The sequence below is a fragment of the Rutilus rutilus genome (assembly GCF_951802725.1).
Source record: "Rutilus rutilus genome assembly, chromosome: 23".
NCBI classification, from domain to species: domain Eukaryota; kingdom Metazoa; phylum Chordata; class Actinopteri; order Cypriniformes; family Leuciscidae; genus Rutilus; species Rutilus rutilus.
In genome coordinates, this window is record NC_140233.1 from 5231146 (window position 1) to 5240377 (window position 9232).

The window sequence follows — 9232 nt, forward strand, 5'->3', positions numbered from 1 at the left end:
TTGAAATGTAGAGTTTGTATTTATCTAACAAAATGTGTTTTTTGGGCAGTCAGCAGCAGCGGTTCCTCAAGAGGAAAATGGGTTACTAAACACACTGAATTATATTTTTTTGATGCAGAAAGTTGTGTGTGATGGGCAGGTTTAGGGGTCGGGTTAGTGTAACGGGACAGAATATACAGATTGTCCAGTATAAAAACCTTTACACCTATGGAGAATCCCCAGAAAGATAGCGAACCAGATGTGTGTGTGCGTGCGCACGCAAGTGTGTATCTTCTGCATTTCAGATTATGCAGTCATCATGAGCTTCTCTTCACGTACAGTCAGTCACGTTTCTGTGTTTAATATTTATATATCCTATGTTTTCAATTAATCTCAATGAATCTCTTAATCAGATTCTTCAGATTGATGTTAATATAACATATTTTATGCCCTGGCTGCCTTTAATGCTGTACTAAGCACTGACATCTATTTTTAATAAAACATTTTTATAAATGTATGATCTGCCTTTTGAGAATTTCTAATAGAGCGAAGATGTTTTAGATGTTTTAAGACAAAACTACACATATAGATGTGTCAAAGTGTGGTTTTAAGGCATTTAAGACAAACTGCACATTTACTACATTCTTGCAGGTTTATTAAGATCTTCTTTACAGTTAGGAAGATTAAAGGAAAAGAAGAAAGGGATGATGATGTTCATGCGGCTGCTGAAGCTTCACGCCGTTTTAGATTGCCTTTGGTGTTCAGCTTTGCCAGTCCTTTAAAAAATCCAACCATGGTTCCCATCTACACAAATATAATAAGAGCATTATTTATCAGAATGTATTTTTTAATTATTGATTTTTACCCGTACTCTATATGCCATACCTGATTGCAGTAGGATTCACCATATCGAACCATTGTGGCAATATGTTCACAATTCCCTTTTATAAGATCATATTTTTTACACTTTTCGCTACTCATTAGATATTCAATGGTTTTTATCATGTCGGCCTTGCTCTGTGGTTTCTGTTCTCCGTCTAAATAATTGTTCACTTTAAAAGGACCTTCTTTTTTATCGAATCGGCAGCCGGGTGGATCCCCTGTTGAAAAGTGATGCAATGTTAAAAGCTTAATGAATGTAAAGTGGGTATGACAGTCTTCAAAAGATTTTGTAATAAATTTGAAAGACATGATGTCATACTTAACATCTCAAAAATGTTCTGATCTTCCTCCTTTCCCTTCACAGTCTCACCACCAACATATACAGCATAGTGACTATAAACCGGTTTTGATTCGCTTTTATATTCCAGCAGGTCCCCAAAATGATACTGTGAATAAAATAAAAATTATATATATATATATATATATATATATATATATATATATATATATATATAATTCTTTATATATATAAATAAATCACATAACTGCACTGATAACCCATACATATAGGAAGTAAATGTGTAAAAATGTGTTGTGTATAAAATGTGTAAATCTTGTATCCTCACATCAGCTTTAACAACATGCACAGAGAAGCACAGCTGGAGAAACACAGTGATCAAAACAAACTTCCTGCTCAACATCTTCATCTTTCATAGGCTCCTATGAAAAAGAAACTCATTGAGACATGTTTACTGTGCTCTAGATATGTTTGACACGATTATGGCAAAGATCTTCAAAAGAGATGCAAATACATCAGTGTTGTGCAATAGCTGATATTTTGGATATGGATATTTAGATTGTGTTCCCTATCAGTGCTCCTGATCAAGTTACCCATTTCACCAAACTAAGATCAATGCTTTCAAAACAATTCATTAAATTCTTTAGCACACAAACTAATATCAAAACTATTACAGTTATCTCTATTCTTATGACAGATTTAGCTATAGACACACACAGGTAAATTATTGGACTGAAAACAAAGATTTTTATTCCAGTTTATTCAAGATTTTTATATGAATTATATAAAGTTAAAAGTCCACACACATAGCTGCCATTGTATTCGTCAAGCCTCTTATTTCTAAGAAAAATTGATTCCATCACAAAATATTATTTAAATTCAAGTTCAATATTGCTTTGAATGTAGAATGTTTTTTAACAATAATAAAAAAAAAATAATAATAATTTTAAATATAAAATATGTAAACAACAACACAAAATAGTCTGTTCTTAAAATGTGTGCTAAATTGTCCACTAAAAAAGATCAAGTTCAAAACAGAAGCAAGACATAATTTTACATTGAATGCTAAGCTATTTAATTATATAACGTAATCCATAATTGAAGTATGTATCAAAAAAGTACTTAGCCGTGAAAGAAAGAAGGCTTTACCTGGGTTGATGATCATGTAGTGAGGGCTGCGAGAGACGGACGTTAAATAGTCTTTATCTTCCCATCAGAACCATCATTCCTGATTTACTTATCATTTGAATAGACCCTGTAAGGAAACATTCACTTGCGAGTCGTATCGCAATATGCCTTGATGGCCGTTAGAATGAGTGACAAAGGAGAGCAGAGCCTCAGATGATCCAGACAAACTGATAGGCTTCCATCCAGTCTTAATTTATCACCAGTCATCAAATATTGTTATTGTATTTGCAATGAAAATGTTCAGATGTTAAAAAGGGTCTGCAGGCAAATTTGCACAGATGCAATCTTTACATTTACATTTACTGATTTAGCAGACATTATTCAAAGTGACTCACAAATGAACCTTGCTATAGTGTAAGTGAGCCATCCTAAAGAGAGTAATATGAGAACTGCTCCAATACAATAATATAAAATTGCTTAGAAAGTATAAGACCTTTCTAATCTTTACATATAATAGATTATTATATGCATTTTAAGATTCCATTTTAATAGTAAATAGGCTACAAATATAGCTGCAAGCGGCAATCATCAGGATCCAAGTACAAATGGTTTGTGTATACGATAGTTATACAATGCACGTCCCTTTATACAAGTCTTTAAGTGTCTCTTTATAGAAGTATATAAACTATATTAAAATAGGCAAATAATATTGTCTCTTTCCTTCAATTTGACTGCAATAGATTCAGTCATGTCTGGAAACTTGACAAATATGTTTTCAGTATCATTAGAAGAATATATAAAAATTAAGACAAAATTAATTATCTACAGGTATTTTGGAGATTTTTTTTATTTATTTTTTTGCAAGCTGATTATATTGGGCTTTATTAAACTTTGTAAAACTATAATGAATTTATATGCATGTTTTTATTACTACAAAGTCAATCTATTGAAGCATTTACACAGACTTTAAGCCATGAGATCGAAAAGGATTTGTTATCCCACAATCAACAGATGTTGCATCTTGCACAACACTAAAGGATAAGATATGGAGAATTAACACAAACACACACAATTTAAACTTAAGCCTATATTAATGATCTGATTAAATGTAAACGCTCCACTGATCTGAGATGGCTCCTGGCTGAAAGCAGATGTACTGCGGATCCTTCAGTACAGTCGGGAAGATGTGCTGCTTCCCTCAGGAAAATCCTGGCCACCGATTGTTTTGAGCTTGGAGAAGAGTGCACACAATGTACACAGTGAACCTGTGAGTAAGGAGGACTTGAATATTTAAAAAAAAAAAAAGTGAGTAAAAGAGACCTTTACTATCAAGTGATGACTATAATTAACTAAACAAAAGATAAAAGGGCTATTCAGTAAAATCTATACTTGTATACATGTATAAGTTTATTTAACATTTATTTAGTTGCCTTAGCTTGATTCAGTTTAGTTGATTAGAGTATAAAACATTTAGTAACTCCACCCTTATTTAATGCTACTTTAAATTCAATTATTAATTGATTATTTTATTTATTTATTTATTGTTATTATTAAATGATAAACGTGGTATAAAGACGAGATATAAAATTTGGCTGAGATGTTTTTATTTAAAAGTCATAAAAACAGGATCAACTTACAAATAAGGAATACAAGCAATTCACCTTAAAGAAGCAAGAAGCATGAAAAGTCATAAAAACACAAAGATTTAAACAATGTCAGAATAGTACAAGCTAGAAGTGCTTTTGTTTGCAACAGTGGGCACTGTATGTCAGTTGGTCATTAAATATTTTTGGCGGATCAGGATGAAAATATTGTTGATGGGTCAATATAGGATGGTGAAATTACGCTGATCATCGGAGCGGCTGAGAAGACGAGAAGTTTAAGGTGATGATCTTTCATCCGTGCAGTGACCGTCAGATCGTCTGCCTGAAATAAAAAGTAAAGCTGTTTGTCACCAGCATAGCAATGGTAGGAGAAACCGTGTGCCTGTATAATATATCCCAGCGATGTATACTGTATATGCAGAAGAAGAGGAGGGATCCAAGCACTAACTTTTCCAGTTTATCTGCGACTAGACAGTATATAAACGGCGACTAGTTGATGTGCTTTGAATTCCTGCCCTCCCCAAGAAACATTGAAAGACCTGTGAGGTTTACAGTGCAGTTCCCATGATGCACAGCAATGAGAGGATGGACAAAAGGATCTGATGACTGAACATATTTCATTAAACATTATAATATACACATTCAATACATTTTTAGCAAACATAGATCCAAATAAAGCAAGAGAATCTGCCGTTGTTAGTACAAATCGGGTCCTCCCTCGAAGTCAAGTCTCCACAAACTGTCAGTTAATGACTATTCTAAGTAGCCTATACAAATAAATTGTATTAATTTAGAATACGCATGTAGCTTACTATACAATGTATACGAAAACAAATGAGTGCATTAATTCACTATTAATTAATTAATTAATATCCTATTTAGCAGATGTGGAAAGTAACAAAGTACAGTAAATTTACTTGAGTTAAGTACACTTTTTGATTATCTGTACATAATGTTTTTATAGAAACTTGTTACTTTAACTTCACTACATCTGAAAGACAAATATCTTACTTTTTACACCACTACAATTCTGTCAATGTGCCTGAGTAGAAAGTAGTAACGTCAGTCGGGGGATCATATTATGGAAGCAGATCAGTATCAATAATAATTTACGCAAAAAAAAACATGATTCACACATGCGTAGACAACTTCACATGCACGATATATATATATATATATATATATATTCAAAAAGAAACTCACAGTTGCAAAAGAAAATTATATATTCATAAAATACATTTCCCAAATGCAAAACACAATTCGTAGATATACAACTGTGCACAAAAACCTTTGAATGTTTAAAATGTACGAGTTTATCCTTTTAGTATTGATGGATTTTCATGTCCTGTTCACCACAATAACGTGCATATAGAAGACACCTGTTTTGTTTTAAGCTGCACACATTATGTAGTTTTATTGTTTCAGATTTCCGAGACAGATGATGTGTGAAGTTGCAGACAACCAATACTGTGATCTTACCATTCCTACTGTAAATCTTTCAAAACAGTCATGTTGCAAGCCATCCATTTTGACAGCTGTTTCAACAAGAGGTTGAAAGTGATGCATGGTCACTGTATTCATTTGTCTCCTGCGGACTATATGAACACGCTCTAGGAATAAAGCCCTGCTATGCATGCATTATTCAATTCTTGTTTTATGTATAAGTCAGAAATAAAAGATTCAAAGACATAGTTAGATTTGATGTATACGTTTTATTCATTTGAAAGTTTCCGAATCCTTTGGGAATAAAATATATAAAATGACTTGATCGTGATTAATGCTCCTGTTACATATGAAGATCATGAAATGACAATCTTAAGTATGAAGCACAACATTCAGTGCAGAGAAATATACATCTCTTCCATAGTTGTGAGATCCATTCAGAGTCTTCTTTGCTTTTAAAGTAGATAAATGTTCATGGCCAAATGATACACATAAGTGCAATACAGTGTGTTCAATCCAGTCATCAGTAGACCTCTCTATTAGGACATAAAATAGTAAAAACCTAGTACAAGAGGTGCAGACAGAGGACGTGGGAGATTAAGAGATGGTATTTGAATAGAGTTTACTGAGTAATCTTAGTAGCATAATCTTAATTGCCTCTATGATAAGTTTACCTTTGTCAGATCAGCGTAAAATCAGATTTGCCTGTTACTAGGCGAAGTAAAATTAATGCTTCACAACATTGTCCTGTGACACTAAAAATATGACAATACAGCACAAAACATAAGGGAATGAATGTTGAATATATTGCTAACACTTTACAATAAGGTTCATTAGTTAACATTAGCTAATGTATTAACTAACCATGAGCAATACATTTGTTGCTGTGTTTGTTCATCTTTGTTAACGTTAAAAAATACAGCTGTTTGTTGTTGCAAACCTTATTGTAAAGTGTTACCAATATATTAAGATATTAATACATAAAAATAAAGTATAAAAGGAATAAAGAACATGAATTAAGATGTTTGTGATTGCTATCCAGATGTCATGCTAAAGGTGAGTAATCCTGAAAAGTGTGTAATAATTTAACAACATACACAAATGGCAAATAAACACTGGGTGCTCATTAAAATAGGTTTATTCCCTATTTAAAGAATAATCCCGATGAGGCCAGTGGTAAGAGAGCTAGGGTGGGTGTTGGCCACAGATGATTGTTTTGCAATCGTGTGTGTGTGATTGTAAGTGAGAGCATGTCTGTACCTGCAGCTAAAATACAACAAAACAAGCATCATTTCTTCTTCATTTTTGACACGATATGGAACATCTGATTGCACAGCACTTGCTTACATCAGTTAATAGTTCATAAACTATTGCTTCAGCTGATCTCTAACTTCTTTGACTTCAGTAAACACACAGAAATGAACCGATCAACTGCATCGTCTGCTGAGCTGACTCTAGGTTTGAACAACTATCGTCGAAAGCGGATGGCGTAACATGCAGGTAGGCACGCCCTCACGTGATGCTGATTGGTCGATTGATAAGCTTAAATCTGATTGGCTAAAGACTGATCCGTGTAGGAGGCGTTTATATACTGTCTATGGTAGGAGGACACACACACACACACACAAATGTAAGGTGATTCAACATGTGAATGACGATTTGAACATTCACATTCAAGGATAAACTCGTAACTTTTTAAACATTCTAAGTCTTTTATGCACAGTTGTATATCTACGAATTGTGTTTTGCATTTGTGAAATGTATTTTATGAATATATAATTTTATTTTGCGCATGTGAATTGCTTTTTGTGAAAACAATTTTTTCACGCACGTGAATGTTGTTTCATGCATGTGAAATTGTCCACGCATGTATGAATCATGTTTTTTTGCGTAAATCATTATTGATCTACTTCCGTTCATTTTGGTTGCAGCCATGGGTTGCATTTTGGTTGGAAAATAAAGTCGGATTGACGTCAACATTCAACGTCAGAAAGACGTCAGAACCCGACTGATGCTGGTTAATGACATCAACCCGATTTTCATTTTCAACCACAATACAACGTCTGTCCAACGTTGGAGATTAACCTCAATCTGATGTTGGTTTCTGACATAAACCTGATTTTCATTTTCAACGTTGGGTTTGGTCTTCTAAATGCGAATTTTGTCATTGTTCTGGAGCACACTAGCTTATATAGATAACAGTAAGGCTATCATATTCATACTAAAAGCCAAAAAACTTTAAATAGGGCACTATTTGAGGGAACAGCCATTTGGGTGTCCGAAACCATTGTGGGCGTTATTGAGTGACTTATTCAATCTCACATTCAATCCCACAACTGGAACTGTGTTCTAGAAATACATGTGATATTGATATGAGGGAAGGCATGGATTCAGAGGCATAAGGTACTGTAAGTATTACACACAACAATGCAAAAATAATAAAACAATGCTAATCTGGTATCTGAAATGCAATGCTAGTACACATAAAGCTAACCAATACATACAAAAATGGGAATTATAATGTACAGGTAAAACTCATGTTCATTTCTGCTTATTGCTATTGGTTTTATTTACTTTTTTTTTTTTTTTTTGCTCTAAAGTTAGGGATTTTTTGCATTTGGTTTGTTAAAATAAATAATTTGTGAATACAACCTGCTCTTCATTTTTTTTAATGGCATTTCAGTTGTATTTTTGCACATGTATGTGGCATTTTTTTCACAAAAATACTGATTTTGATGTATTTTATAATGTTCAAATATATATATATTCACAAAATATATATATATAAAAAAGTTGTGCGAGGAGTTGTTCACATGCAGAAAAATTAATGGATCTCTATGTCCCTCTGCTGGATATATAGAAAACATCTCTCCGTTGCTTTCTAATGCCGGTCACTTCATGCAGTCCTGCTCTCTGAAAGTGCCACTGATTTATCAGCTGGGTAAATTCATAAATACAATAGGTATAGTTAAAGCTCAAACAGTGGATAGTTAACAGACCACATGATAATATTGCAGATCAATTAATTTTCCTGTGTTGATTGCTTTGTGTTATGCCCATCTGTAAGATTATACAGCAGATTTTCTTTTGTGTTATTTGTTTTGTGTAGATTGTGTCAAGTTTACAGATGCAGATTACATCACTGCTCACTATCACACTACAATACAAGATTACGTGTCAAATAAATAAATGAACTTAAAAATCATTTTAGTTCATGTGAAGCGATTGCAAAGTGATACATGACCCAGTAAAAATGAATTCCAATAATCCTGAAAATAGTTTAAAGGGACAGTTCACCCAAACATTTTAATTCTGTCATAATTTATTCACCCTCATGCGCGCATCTGACGAGCCTCACAGCCCTTCTACTGCTGAATCTGACCTTTCACCTTTCAGTTATTAGAGAGAAGGATGGACAGCGACACTGGGAAACACATGCACTGAATCACAGTGCACACACACACAGAGATCACATGCTAGTTTGATGTTAGTTAGCATGCAGCAACACCTAAACTGATCGCAACAAGTCAATTATATTCACAAGCATGCATGGGTAAAATGAAGCAAAACTAGCGTTTAAAGAGAAACACAAAACTGTAAATTCAACGTAGCAAATGCAACTGCTTACTATTGCTCGTCTGTAGGCCTCAAACACTCTCTATAAGAAATAAGCCACTCTCCTCACAGCGTGTGATGTTGTGTGAGCTGACGGTCGGTACCGGAACCGTTAAGAAGGAAGGATGGAGTGGAGGAGAGCATGAGACGCCCACACCTCCGGTCACTTGACCCGCTAATCTGTTTTCCACTAACAAAGAGGCATTGTGGCAAACTGGGGGGTTTGTTAATCTCAGCAAATCTTTCAAAACTCAAAACACAAGCACTCACACATATTCAACTC

General features: G+C 33.9%; 1 long non-coding RNA gene across 1 annotated transcript; it reads right to left on the reverse strand.

Moving 5' to 3' along the window:
* Positions 1 to 630: 630 nt before the first annotated feature.
* LOC311283274 lies at positions 631 to 1577 on the reverse strand. Its single transcript, XR_014626044.1, has 4 exons — positions 1488 to 1577; positions 1181 to 1307; positions 865 to 1079; positions 631 to 783 (listed from the first exon to the last, which is right to left on the reverse strand). It is a non-coding gene; the product is annotated as an uncharacterized lncRNA (long non-coding RNA).
* Positions 1578 to 9232: the final 7655 nt, after the last annotated feature.